The sequence below is a fragment of the Staurois parvus genome, unplaced genomic scaffold, assembly GCF_062004578.1.
Source record: "Staurois parvus isolate SC_StPar_1 unplaced genomic scaffold, SC_StPar_1.0 ptg000277l, whole genome shotgun sequence".
NCBI classification, from domain to species: domain Eukaryota; kingdom Metazoa; phylum Chordata; class Amphibia; order Anura; family Ranidae; genus Staurois; species Staurois parvus.
The window spans coordinates 3,199,388-3,214,094 of record NW_028318073.1 but is presented as its reverse complement, the minus strand read 5'-3'; positions in this window follow the sequence as shown (position 1 = coordinate 3,214,094).

The window sequence follows — 14,707 nt, the reverse complement described above, 5'->3', positions numbered from 1 at the left end:
TCAGAATATAGGTCACCTCCTAGGCTTTCAAGATATACTCCAGAGCGCTCAGAAGAAAAGTATGAGGTTTCATATAGGCAGGAAGGGAAATCCCAGGGGTCATTCAGGAGATATGACACCCCAAAGGTCATTAAGTTCCTGAAGGACACTGTTCCTATGTTTTCTAAGAAAGGGTCCCTTGAGATCACCGAACACATGAAAACATATGAACAGACGTTAGAGATTCTGGGCATTAGAGATGACCACACCAAAATAGAATTGCTGCCATGGGTGTTTGAAGAGAAATACCGGCAATTCTTTGAGACCTTGAGGGCCTATTCCAATCAGTCCTGGAGAGAGGTTAAACATAAGTGCCACATGGAATTTGGGCCTTATAAAACTGTAACCTCTGCCAAGGCTGCGGCCTACAATTTAAAGTGTGGTCCTCACCAAAGCCCTGCAGAATTTCTGGCTGTCCTCAGAAATGCCTATTTCCTGGCTGAAAAGGATCCCAATCCTAACCAGCCAGAATTCAAGACCCTATTCTATGAAGCATTACCTGCTTACATAAAATTGGGACTTGCAAAGGATTACAGAAAGGGATGCTCTCTTGATTGGTTGGTGAGAGAGAGTGACTATTTATTCTCGATCCAACAGTCCAGTGAGGGCGGGATAAAAAGAGAACCCAAAAATAGCCCCAAGATAGTAGCAGCCACTACCGTTTCCCCTCCAAATCCAAATTTGCAGGCAGAGAAGAAATCATATGCGGAAGTAGTCCGTGGGGGTAAAACCAATGGTTCCCCTAGATTTGTACCTCAAACCCAGCAAGTGAAGGAGGTCCATAACTTTGCACCCCAAAACCAGTGGGTAAGAAAGGATAGACAAAAGCCAGGGAACTACGGTAGTGGAAGTGAGAAGAATAAAAAAGTATGGTAAGGGCCAGTATAGTGATGAGAATCAAAGGAGTCAATGGTATCCTCAGAAGTTCTATTATCCTCGCCAAAACCAACATGGGAATTTTTATGGGAACCCCAATTTCAACAGGAACCATAATTACAATAAGAATCCCAATTTTAATAAAAATTCCGACTTCCAAAGATTTCCTCCACGCCAAGAACACCCTCAGGCTCAAAGGGGGGATACAGTACCCCAGGCTCCCTTTAATAACAGGGAGACCCCAAAACCTCAGAGAGAACAATGGCGTCGGGACCAGAGCAGTAGTTCTGACTCTGAGTCTCATTACCAGTCCCGTCCAAAATACAAGCGTAAGTATAGGAAGAGGGAGAATCAACAGAATGACTCCTCTGAGCGTATTGGACAAATAGAGGCACAGGTCAGCAAAATGGCTGAACAAATGGACAGGCTTGTCACTCAATTTCCATCCAATCCTTTTTTAGGAGCAGCTCCTGTGACCAACCAAGGGTCACAGAATTAACAGGCAACCAAGCCTTAAACCAACAGGGGAGGACACTGAGTCAAATGACAGGAGATGTGTGCCCCGTCCCTGACACGCCTACTAATGGAGAAGCTAGTTCTCAGGCAAAGGGGGACCAGTTGTTGGGTATTAATGATTCTCCTGTTTTTCAGTGTCCATCTATTGCCCCTAATATAGTCGCGGCATCGGAAGTCGTCGGGATTGACAAGCCAGACGGAGCGCCAACTTCTAGTTGTGCTTCTGTCTTGAGACAGTCCAAGAATCCCACCAGGGAGGATAAGGGTAATGTGTCCACCACATGCGGTGAGATAAGAGCTAGTCATCTGTTATTGAAGGGCCCACAGATCTTCAACCACACTAATTTCATGTGTGAGCTGACTGAATCTGATGGGAGATATTATGCCACAGTACAGGTGCAGGATGCCAGTGATCTTTCGATTGTCGGTTTAATAGACACTGGATCCCAAGCAACCATCATGTCACAGGAACATTTTGATAAAGTGGCGAATGTCATGCCCACCAAGCCGAGACTTAAAAGCTTTGACAGCTCATTGATTGGTGTAGGTGGAGACCCGTTACAAGTCATGGGTACCGCCTGGCTTAAACTGAAACTGGGTAATAAGGAACTGAGACACCCCATCATCATTGCTAGCATCTCCCAGCACCACATGATAATTGGGATGGACTTCCTAAAAAGGCTGAACACCATAGTTGACTGTGTGAACCAAGTACTGTGGTCACAGGTAAATACCCCGATTAAATATGGGAAACTTAAAACTCCCCATTCCCGACAACACTGCCACCTGGTGGAAGAAAGGCCTGGATCATTAGAAATCCATTTCAGGAACAGCCAACTTCCTGATATAACGGTTATCAAACCTGATGACCATAACCCTATCAGAAGAGATGAGGAACACATTTTTAGAATTCCCCAAGATAAAATAAAAGATATCTCCCTCCAAGATGACATCCTTACGATATCTTTTCATCAGGAGGATAAACCAAGAAAAGGGGGAGATCATACCCAATTCTTGACAGGTATTGAAAGGGTTAACAGCGACTTGTTTATCCCCATCCGGATAAATGGTCTTAATAGGTCAAAATATGCCAAACTAGATTTGAGACAGGAACACAGCTTTGTAAGCCATGGGCTGATAAAACACCTGACCGAAATGGAAATGATCCGTTTCTCCACACCTCAGCGTCATTGGATTTCAGACTCCCTTGATGACTCTGATGATCACAATTCAATGGCTAGGTGTCTCTTAAACGTCACTGTAGGAAACAAAACAGCCACCCATGTGTTCCTAGTCTTGGATAATCCCCAAACTAAAATTTATTTTGGCAACGATATATTACATCGCTTTGCAACGCAAGTCGACCTAATTAATGACTGTTTATGGAGTCGACTAAAGGGGGACCCCGAAAAATACCAAAATCTGGACTTAGCTTTAAAATCCCAGCAACAGATGCCTTATGCTGTTGAAGTCCAGGTAGCCCAAAAGATTACAATTCCTAAGGGCATAAATAATTTCATACTCCCCATCCAAGTTAAAAAGGGACATAGACTGAAGGGGTCAGATGCATTAGTATGCCTCTCCCATAAAATGCAGGGGGAGGGACTGAACATTACACACACGCCCCTAGTCAACACACATCAATCCCCGATGTACATTTACATCCATAATCTGTCCAATCAGGACATCGTCTTACCCAAAGAGACCCTTATTGGTCTAGCGGTAGAGACTGAATATTATACCTTTGGGGTCACTAACCAGGTGATTGGACTCATCCCCGATGAATATTTGTCGGAGGAACAATTAATTGAACAAACATTCCATTCATTACCAGAGGGTATTTTCACCATAGAGTCCATTTATCCATTCGATTCTAAAGATGGCACCTGTCGAATCGAAGAGACATCAATTGTCTTTGATCACCCAATCAAAGAACAAGAGTACCCCATAGAACCTGGATGGCAGGAGAACACACACACACATCACATACCCAATGACCTCACCGCGAAACTTGAGGAGGCATATGAGATAGGTCAGCCGGAAAGCTTTCCTGGATTCAAGGAGTTAGTGGAAGAGATGGTGGCCCTCGCCGACGCGTGTGCCAGTGATCTCGACCGACAATTGCTCCGAGAGCTTCTCCTTGAATTCCAAGAGATCTTTGCCAAGGATTCTTACGATTGTGGGACTACTGACCTACACATCGCTAGGATCCAAACAGATCCAGATGCCCCACCAGTATTCGTAAGACAGTATAGGTTACCATTAGCTTCCTATGAATCTCTAGCTGAGATTATCAGGAAGTTACATGAAAGGGGTATAATTCGGCCCATCCACAGCTCCTACAACCACCCGATCCTGGGTATTTTAAAACCCAATGGACAATGGCGTTTGTGCGCTGACCTCCGTCAGCTGAACAAACGTGTGTACATGTCAGGATGGCCGGTCCCATACATAGACCAATGTCTCGCCCAGCTCCAAGGATCCCAAGTTTTCACAGCCTTGGATTGTGCACAGGGGTATTGGACCATAAAGGTGAGCGAGGAAGACCAATACAAACTGGCCTTCAGTTTTGGGAATCGACAATATTGTTGGGTGAGAATGCCTTTCGGATTCATAAATTCCGGACATGAATTTGCTGTGTTCATGCACAAGGCCATGCCAGACGCCTTCGAAAGGGGGACGTTGACATATGTGGACGATATCCTGATCAAAAGTACAGATATGGCCAAACACATTACAGAACTTCGGCATGTCCTGGGCCAATTAAAAGCAGCAGGAGTTAAACTGTCCTTACAAAAAGCCCAGTGGTGTCGCACGAAGGTAAACTTCCTAGGCCATGAAGTTACTGCTGAAGGTTTGAACCCACAAAAGAAGAAAGTTGAGGCGGTTCTGAACTGTAAAGTCCCTACTAACCTTAAAGAATTGAGATCATTCCTAGGTATGGTAAACTACTCGCGTAAGTTTATTGATAATTACGCCGAGATAAGCAAGCCACTGCTTCACCTACTGAAGAAGGATGTCGAATGGTCGTGGGGTAAGAAACAGGAGGACGCCATGAAGGAGTTAAAGGAACGTCTCACACAAGCGCCGTGTCTCGGATATCCCGAAGGGGGTAAAAATTTCTATCTAGAGACAGGGTTTACGCAGGTAAGTATGAGTTCTGTTCTTTACCAGAAACGTGATGATGTCAGTAAGGTGATTGCCTATGCCAGTAAAACTTTGTCCCCGGTTGAAATAAAGTTCAGTGACTGTGAAAAAGCTCTATTGTCCACCGTGTGGGCATTACAGAATTTTCGCAGTTACATTCAGGGAGAGAGGATCATTGTTGAAACGGCACACCAGCCTTTACAGTATTTAAAGAGTGAACGTATCAAGGGAGGAAATGTGTCTAATAGCCGCATCACTGCTTGGACTTTGTCTTTGCAAGGGTGGCCTCTTGAAATTCGGTACAAACAGAACAAGGAAAGTCCAGTAGCCCAGGGCCTAGCCGAGCTCCATGATTGTTCCGCAACTACGCCTGCTATGGAGGGCCCGGACACTGACTTTCTGGAAGAACAACTGTTCTCTCCCTACAAGGTTTACGATGAAGAATACTGTAAACAGCTGCCGTGTGTATATGTGGATGGTTGTGCTTTTCATCACAAGGATGGGGAACAGCTCCAACTAGTGGCAGGTATTGGAATCGTTTGGACCCAAGGTGTCACCCCAATTTCTGTGGGATACAAACTTGGACCAAAAAGCAGTCAGGTTGCTGAACTTACTGCAATCCTTAGAGCAGTTGAGATGGCTATAGAGTTCAACATCAGAGAGTGTGCCATCATAACCGATTCCAATTATGTCAGGAATAGTTTTGTGGAGTATTTCCCTAGGTGGAAGCGAAACAACATGAACAAGAGTAATCACAAACCCGTGAAACATGGTAAGCTCTTTTGTCACATCGATGAACTGGTAAGGTCCAATGATCTCACCCTGCACTTCAAGAAGACCAAAGGCCACTCCAAGGTTCTAGGTGCCGAGAAAGAAGGGAACGATCTGGCCGATTCTCTAGCCAAGGAAGGGGCAATCACCGGTGAACTGTTAGACATTGATCAATTTTTAGGTACCGTACAGGTTGAAGCTGTCACCAGGCAACAGGCCAGAACAGCTGGTGATCCGAATGCAATACAGTGGAGTCACGATTCTCCTAGTGAGGATTTAATTACTGCCCAAAAAGAAGACCCAATAATTGGCTTGTTTTATAGTCATATAGAAGATCCCAACCAAAATCCCATAAATAAGGAAGTATGTAGTGGGAAGGAGGATTTACGTATCTTAATGAAATCCAAATCCCAATTCTCTTTATACCAGGGATTGTTGATACGAACCTCAAAGGGTGGCGTACAACAATGGGTCGTCCCACTTAAATTTAGAGGTTTGATGCTACAGCATGCCCATGATGCTCCCACTTCCGGTCATCGTGGAGAGAAGATCACGTATGAGATCCTGCGGGATTATGCCTACTGGCCTCATATGTTACGTGATGTGAAGGAGTACTGCCAAGGTTGCCTAATATGTCCCCAGTTTCAACCTACCAAGCCAACTCACAGAGCACCTCTCCAGAAGAGGGGGATATGTATGCCTTGGTCAGACCTTCAGATGGATTTTATTGGGCCAGTAACAAAATCTTCACGAGGAAATCGGTATATGTTAACAGTTACATGTTTATTCACCAAGTATGTCGAATGTATACCAGCACCAAATAACAGCTCCGAGACATGTGCTGCATTGCTAATAAATCATGTATTTTCACGTTTTGGTTTACCTCAGAGGATAGAGTCTGATAGAGGATCGCACTTCACTAGCGAAGTGATGGCCAAATTGTGGAAAATTTTGGGGGTTAAAAGGAAATTGCATATCGCCTATCGGCCAGCCTCTAGTGGTGGTGTAGAACGATACAATCAGACCATCGTTAATGTCCTTAAGAAATTTGTTAAGGAAACAGGCAAAGATTGGGATGTCAAGCTTTCGCTGGTCCTGATGGCGTTGAGGGCTACTCCGAATACAGTTACAAAAATGTCATCTTTTGAACTGATGACAGGTAGACGGATGGTACTGCCCCAGCACTTATTGTATCGCACTACAGATCAAAATTTGATCAATGCTACCACCACACACCAGTACATAGAGGATTGACGTAAACATCTGCAATATGCTTTTGCCTTTGCCCAGCGAAATTTGGAAAGAGCTGCAACTAGTGCTAAGACATACTATGATCTCAAAACCTCCAAGAAGGAATATGAGATTGGTGACAAAGTCTATCTATACAACTTTGCAAGAGACCAGATCAAGGAACGGAAATTCCTTCCATCTTGGAAAGGTCCGTTCTCTATCGTTGATAAAATCTCTCCGGTCGCATATAAATTGCAGGTTACCCGGTATGGTGAAATCAGTGATAGATGGGTGCACATCAATCAATTACGTGCTTGCCATCCGAAGTCTCAATTGCAGTTGTTGGAAGACTGAACCCACCAATTCCTATCTGGAGATATTGAGATCATTATTAAATTTCCTTTAAACATATAATTCATCTTTTGCCTTACAGGATCCAGTAATATAATTTTATGTATATCCCATACTTAAACTGTTCATTTTAATAATTTAGAAAGGAAGGCCCAGACTGTGATTAGACCGGCGATCGGAGGTGTCAATGACCAGACCCTAGAAGGAAGCTATAATGTCCTGTGGGAAAGACCAGATGCCAGAGATCGATCCGGAGACGATAACCTGATGTCCCAGGCCACCAAGGGCCAGTCCAGAGGAAAAGACCCGCCTAGGAGACCGTCTAAGAGACCCGTCGTGCGGAGGACCCATGGACCCCAAGGTGGATGTGCCAGGCCAGGCCGGCCTCATCACAAGACCAGGATCGTCATCGGAAGTGTCCATCTAAAGACGCCGAGTCAAGTTGAGGACCAACCAGCATTACCGCTGCCATTTTATTATAAAAAAAAAAAAAAAAAAAAAATTTTTTTTTTATTATTTCATTCCCTTCACCGGAGAAGACGAACGATCACTCTAGCCAAAAGTCCCACTCATGTTTTTCGATACAGACACCCCTCTACACGTGCCTATACCCCAAAAAAAAAGGGGGATTTGTTGTGGACCTTTTGAATTATGTCTCAAAAATATGACTTTATCAAGACATAATATTATATGGCAAACAGCTCAGTATAGCCGGATGCTAAGAGTTAATTTTGTCTTGGTTGAACCATCAAGGATTCTAGTTAAGAAATGGAGAATGGGGGAAGTGAGACTTTTCCAAGACAATAAGACTGTTTGAACTGTCAACAAGGACTATTTGTATATTGAGGTTGAGAAGAATGCACATACAGAAAAGTCAAACACATAGCCAGATAGGACTTTGACTTTTAAACATTTCAACAATAATGAGACGGGAACTCAACTGGTTGAAAGCTTAACCAAAACCTGTAGAGTGTGATGAACTAACAGACCTCTGAAACTATTACCATATACTATTGTTCACCAAGGGTGAAAGCATTAACAATTGTTTACCATGAGTCCAATACAAGGGCCATGCAAACAGAGAGTTTTTTTTTCCTACACAGAGAAAATGTTGATTCTGAAACAAAGGGGTGAAATTTAGGACATTTAAGTCTAAAAGTTCACTGTATATCATGACAAAAATATACTACAAAAACATATCATAAATAAGATGTTATAGATTTTAAACACCACTAAATACTCAGCAATGGGAACTATCTATCACTAATTTGAGTATTGAGATGATGGGAAGTAAGATGTATTATAGACTAGCATTAGTTACATGTCTTATCAGGAAACAAACAGGATGGTACTTCAAGGAGGAATAACTGAATATACACCTATATTCCATGGTCCCTATTTAGAATAATATAGGTATGATGACTGCTATATCTGGAAAGAGCCGTATATTTTATTCCTGAAATTACCTGAAGATTCCACCCAAGGTATGAGTCATCTCAAATGCTCACATTGTTCTGTGATACATGACCGCCACCTGGCGGGCAGGTGAGAAATAGCTTATGTACACACATTTCTCAACTAGCCAATCAGGAAGCCTGGTGGGAAGGTATCTTAGAACAATGGACTAGTGGATATAAAAGCCCATGTGCTTTAAGAAAAAGGAGATCCCTCATAAAAACCTCATGGAAGGATCCCTCATAAAAACCTCATGGAAAGACCTGACATCTGAAGAAGATCTCTGCTGAATAACTACTCTTCCATCTTTTCAAACTTCCTAAAACTTTAAACCTCTCATCTTATAACTCCCTACATTCTTCCCTACTGAATCTATCACTTGCCCTATATATCAGTCTAAAGGCGTTCCACTGCCAGCTAAATCCACGGGAGAGTTGCCTAGTCTGAATTCCGGGTGTGGTGAGATATTTATTTGATTTTTGTATTAATTATTTTCTCCGTTGTGTGGAATCATAAAATTACCTTAGTGTATCATAACAATATTGGGTAGTTAGATATATGTAGAAAGATACTGTGTTACTGTTAAAAATTGTTTATTGCCATATTATAAATTTTTTTCATATTTCATAATTTATTGAATATTAATAACCAGAGTATCATATATCAAGGGCTTGCTTCTTGCAATCCTATGGCCACGGCTTGTAAGAATATAACCTTTGAGATATTCGAAATTATTAATTATTAATAAATTTAATAAATATCATATCATTTAAAATTTGTGATTGATGTAATTAGTTAGAGACCTTATTAGTGTGTCTTACATTGGTAGGATATATTTTTGATTGTGTGTACCAATATTCATTTATCACCAGTCTTTTGCGTTTTGTGTTAATATATATATAATTTTTGTACATAAATAAATTTTTATATTTATCTATTATAAGGCAAATTTTGTGTGTATGGTACGAAATCATATTGGCTAAAAGAATTCAAGGTATAATAATAAGTGGTGATCAGATTATCAAGGTGTCCAAATTATTGGTTTACTAAATATTTGCCGTATTGTAACGGCTGGAGGCACTGTAATATTTCATCTAAGGGAAAGGGACACGCCCTTTATAAATAATATATATCCTTACATAAACCACCACAACAGATCTGTAGGGGGTGTCAAATTAATGATGCCCGAAACTCAGGTCGCAAACGTGCGCACCAGATCACATAGTAAAAAAGTACCATTCAGCGCAGTTGCAGTGAGTTTGCAAAAGTAATGCATGCACTTCTTTTGGTGCAGTGCGATTTCGGCCCATTCAAAATGAAAGGGCTTAAATCGCAACAGAACTGCATGTGCATCACATAGGAACACATAGAGCATTCTTGTGCATTTCCCAGTGTGAACCTGCCCTTAACCACCTCCCGTCCGGCCGTTGTATATAAACGGCCGGACGGTGGCAGTGCAGGGGCGGGTGGCCTTTTATAAACTGCCATCCCGCCCCCTGCTTGTGCGTGCTCCCTGGGAGCGCGCAGCACCATGATCCGGTGCCCGCTGTGTCCTCCGGACACAGTGAAACACCGATCGTCGTACGGGACCTGTGTGCGAGGTCCCGATCATGTGATCACTGATTGGCCAATCAGTGATCATATGCAGAATAGTAAGCAAGATGTCACTTTTGACATCATTGCTTACTACTTGTGAAATCTGTGAATGATCACAGAGGTCACATGGTACAAGGCTATTCACAACAACCTTGTGCCATGTGACAAGCTGTGACCAATCACAGCTCACACAGTAGTTCTCAATGGCTGCAAGAATGCAGCCAGAAAGAAGGAGAAATTATTGCTTTTACAGCCTTTATGGATGTAAAAGCAATCAGTGTAAAAAAAAAAATCTTCACCACCCCCAACAAGTAGTACAGTGTCACCATGGCGACACTCTAATGCTAGGGTGACAATATGTAAAAAAAAAAAACATAATAATATAAAAAAATAAAATAAAAATGTAAAACAAAAGTTTAAAAATTATCATTTTTGGTTATAAACTAATTTTGGTTATTTTTTTTACTAAAAAGATAACGGATTAAATTTTGGCCAAGATTTATGATGAAATATTATTTATTTGCAAAATTTTATAAGAAAAACACTTTTTTTCAAAATTTTTGGACTTTTTCATTTGCATAGCAAAAAATAAATAAATAAATAAAGATTTATCTAAAAAAAATGCAAAAAAATTGGTACAGTGTTGCATGACCGTGCAATTGTCATTAAAAGTGTGATAGCACTAAAAGCTGAAAATTGGCCTGGACAGGAAGGGAGTAAAAGTGTCTGGACTTGAAGTGGTTAATGTGTCAAAGACAAAATGAAAAAGCAGTACATTAAGATGTTTTTACCAAGTGAAACACACTGACTAACCAGAACCGCTCTGATCTGTCCCAACATTCCTAGGGAAAGAAGAGAAAGAGCAGTGAGGTTTTCAGACCCAGGATCACTTCACTGGGCTGGTGAACCTGAATCATCCATGGAGGTAAGTATAGTGGGGGGGGGGCGGGTCGGGAGCGTGTAGGGGTGTTAGTTCACCTTTTTATTTTTTTCCAAAAAGGCAAAGGTTTTGTACAGAGTAGCCCTGATACTCTTCTTTTTAGGTCTCCCTAATGCTATGCGGGCACTCGAGCAGGCTCCTTCTCGAGTCGCCCTCTGTGTGTCCATTCACAAACGAAGCGTGGCTTGGCCCCTCTCCCCGCTCTCTCCTCATTGACTCACTTGGCTGTGATTGACAGCAACAGGAGTCAATGGCTCCCGCTGCTGTGTGAGCCAATGCAGAGTAAGAGACCCCGGAGAGCCATTGCTGCATAGAATGCATGAAGATGAAAAACCTTGAGCCTGTAGAACCACTTTAAGCTTATGGTTCCTGGGAATAGGTTAGACGCAGAACAGGGCATACTGCTCAACTTCGTGATGCCTTCTGATTGATTTTGATTTTGATGGGAGCTCATGGCAGCAGTGTGAGATCTACCCCTCCACCTCATCCTTTTTGTCCTCTGAGTTCTTACTCAGCAACAGGACCAGGTGTTCTCCCCAAGCGCCACAAAGCATATGCAACATCCCAGGCAAAATGTAGTCATGTGTAACGCCCTCTGGTGTACATAGTTTGTAGGTGTGAGTCAGTTGGTTTACTTCAGGGCAGACTGGAGGGCTCTACAGGTCAGTCCTCTGGTACCTCCCCTGACTCTGGAAGCTTGGAGAAGTTTCTACAAGAAAGACTGGCCCATAAATATGAAGGAGCCTGGCCAACAGGGGAGTCGGGTGGAAGATGGAGTGCTGAAGAGTGCTGCATTGTAGCTTGGGAGGGGACCCCGGAGGAAGGGGGTTCTGTCTCCAGGCTGGAGGTCGGAAGGAAGCTGACAGAGGAAGCTCCACTGCCCTACAGTCCACTAAGGAAGGACAGCCTGTTAGCCTGGAAGGGAACCAGCCCAGCAAAAGCCTGAAAACAGTTAATCCAAAGCTACAAGAGACAAGGACAGTTTGAGTACCTCTACACCCCTGGGGCCCACAGGAGAGAGGGCGGCTAGGTTTTATATCCGACCAGTTCTTCCTGCGACAGTGCTGCAAGCCTGCAGTAGAATCTCTTGCTCTGGGATACTCTTCAAAAGACAGCTAGGTGGATGGGTAGTTTCTAGCTGGGGTTCACTTTGAGGGGACAAAGTGCTCCTCAGAGAGACTTTGTTATTGATCCGAGAAGAGACTGTTGCCACTCTGGAGGAAGTAGAACGTTCAGGATCCTACATTTTGGAAAATGTGTGTTGCCTGGCTGTGCAGGAAATAAAGGGGACAGAAAATCAGCATCTCTCAAGGGGGTAGCGCTACATACATATATTTTCTGTTTTTGGACTCCCTTCGCGAAATCACGTATATATACGTGATTCGCGCTCCCGCTATGTTCACAGGCAGAGGGCGTGTGCGTGCACGCGTGTGCTAGCCTGCCGGTGCTGTGATTTGGTACAGCACCAATCACTCAAGCAGATACAAACAATGATGGTTGGCCTGGACCTGCTGATTGGCTGTACCCAATCAGAGCTCAGCCTGTGCCTGTGTTTACATTACACAGGCACAGGAAATGATGCAATGTTTTCTCCCTGGAGCACATTCTGTTCCAGAGATAGAAGAAAGCAGATCCATTTGAGTCAAAGCACTACACTGAGGCAGTAAAAGCACAGCTACCACTATATTGCCAAAAGTATTGGGACACCTGCCTTTACACGCATATGAATTTTAATGGCATCCCAGTCTTAGTCCATAGGGTTCAGTATTAAGTTGGCTCACCCATTGCAGCTATAACAGCTTTAACTCTTCTGGGAAGGCTGTTCACAAGGTTTAGGAGTGTGTCTATGGGAATGTTTGACCATTCTTAGAGGAGCGCATTTGTGAGGTCAGGCATTGATGTCGGACGAGAGAGTCTGGCTCGCAGTCTCTGCTCTAATGCATCCCAATGGTGTTCTGTCGGGTTGAGGTTAGGACTCTGTGCAGGCCAGTAAAGTTCCTCCACTCCAAACTGGCTCACCAGTGTCTTTATGGACCTTGCTTTGTGCACTGGTGCAGTCATGTTGGAACAGGAAGGCGCTATCCCCAAACTGTTCCCACGAAGTTGGGAACATGAAATTGTCCAAAATGTCTTGGTATGCTGATGCCTTAAGAGTTCCCTACACTGGAACTAAGGGCCAAACCCAACCACTGAAAAACAACCCCATACCATAACCCCCCTCCACCAAACTTTACACGTGGCACAATACAGTCAGGCAAGTATCATTCTCCTGGCAACTGCCAAACCCAGATATGTCCATCAGATTTCCAGACAGAGAAGCGCAATTTGTCATTCAAGAGAACACGTCTCCATTGCTCTAAAGTCCAGTGGCAATGTGCTGTATACCACTGCATCCAATGCTTTGCATTGCACTTGGTGATGTAAGGCTTGGATGTAGCTGCTCAGCCATGGAAACCCATTTCATGAAGCTCTCTATGCACTGCTATTCTAATCTGAAGGCCACACAAAGTTTCAAGGTCTTTAGCTATTGAATCTGGAGACAGTTGGTGACTTCTGTGCACTGTGTTCTCCGCTCTGTCATTTTGCGTGGCCTACCACTTCATTGCTGAGTTGCTTTTGTTCCCAGTTGCTTCCATTTTATTACAATACCACTAACAGTTGACCGTGGAATATTTAGTAGCAAGGAAATTTCACAGATGGAATTATTGCACAGGTGGCAACCTATCACGATACCACACTTGAATTCACTGAGCTCCTGAGAGCGACCCATTCTTTCACAAATGGTTGTAGAAGAAGTCTGCATGCCTAGGTGCTTGATTTTATACACCTGTGGCCATGAAGGTGATTGGAACACCTGAATCCAATGATTTGGAGGGATGTCCCAATAATTTGGCAATGAGGTGTATGTCACATTTAACCCCCTGGTCGCACCCAGTTAATCCCTTCACTGCCCTGTCACCAGTGTCATCAGTACAGTGTACAGATTTTTTTACTGATCACTATATTAGTGACACAGGTGACTTCAGATAGCGTTAGCATCAGTTAGTGTCAGTTAGCGTCCCTCCCAGATAGCGTCAGATTGCCCACCACTAAATCAGTCATCAAATTTAATCTTTGATTGCCAGGAACACGCTCACATACACAATAAACCTCCATTGCTAGTATAGTGTCTAAACAGATCAATATCTTTGATCAGAGGGGGGAGGAGCCTGAGCATGGCGGCGGTGGAGGGCTTGATGTAGGAGCTCTCAGCTAAGCTCCTCCACTAACCTCCCCAGGGGCCCTCCAAATGGAGTAAGAGCCGCGGAGAGACTTACCCGAGTGCCGGGGGTGTTGGCAGGGGAGCGGAGGCACCGAGCTGTGAAGGGGAGAGAGAGGTCCGCCCGTAGTCCGGCGGATCAGAGAGCCAGGTTGCCGGGAGACGGAAGAGCAGGTTGGTCATGTGACCAACCGCAAAGGAGCACTGGGAGCAGAGGAAGCCGGCCGGCGTGCTGAGTAGGGGAGAAGGCGGCTTTCTGCTTCATGTGTCCTGCTCCCTAGTCTGCTCCCTGGCTGGCCGTGCATAGGGGTGAGGACGTGGACATAGCCTCTCTGTGGAGGACCCCTATGGAAACAGGAGAAGAAGGAGAAGCAGCCCTGTGGAATCCCCCCCAAGGTAAAAACTGTGCAGAGGAGCTGGATACCTGAAACCCCTACCTTCTTCACAGCAAGGGACGAGAGACATGGGTGAGTGAGAGAGCCTGGAACTGTTATATTTTAAATGTCCCATAGTCCTGCTGAGGAAAA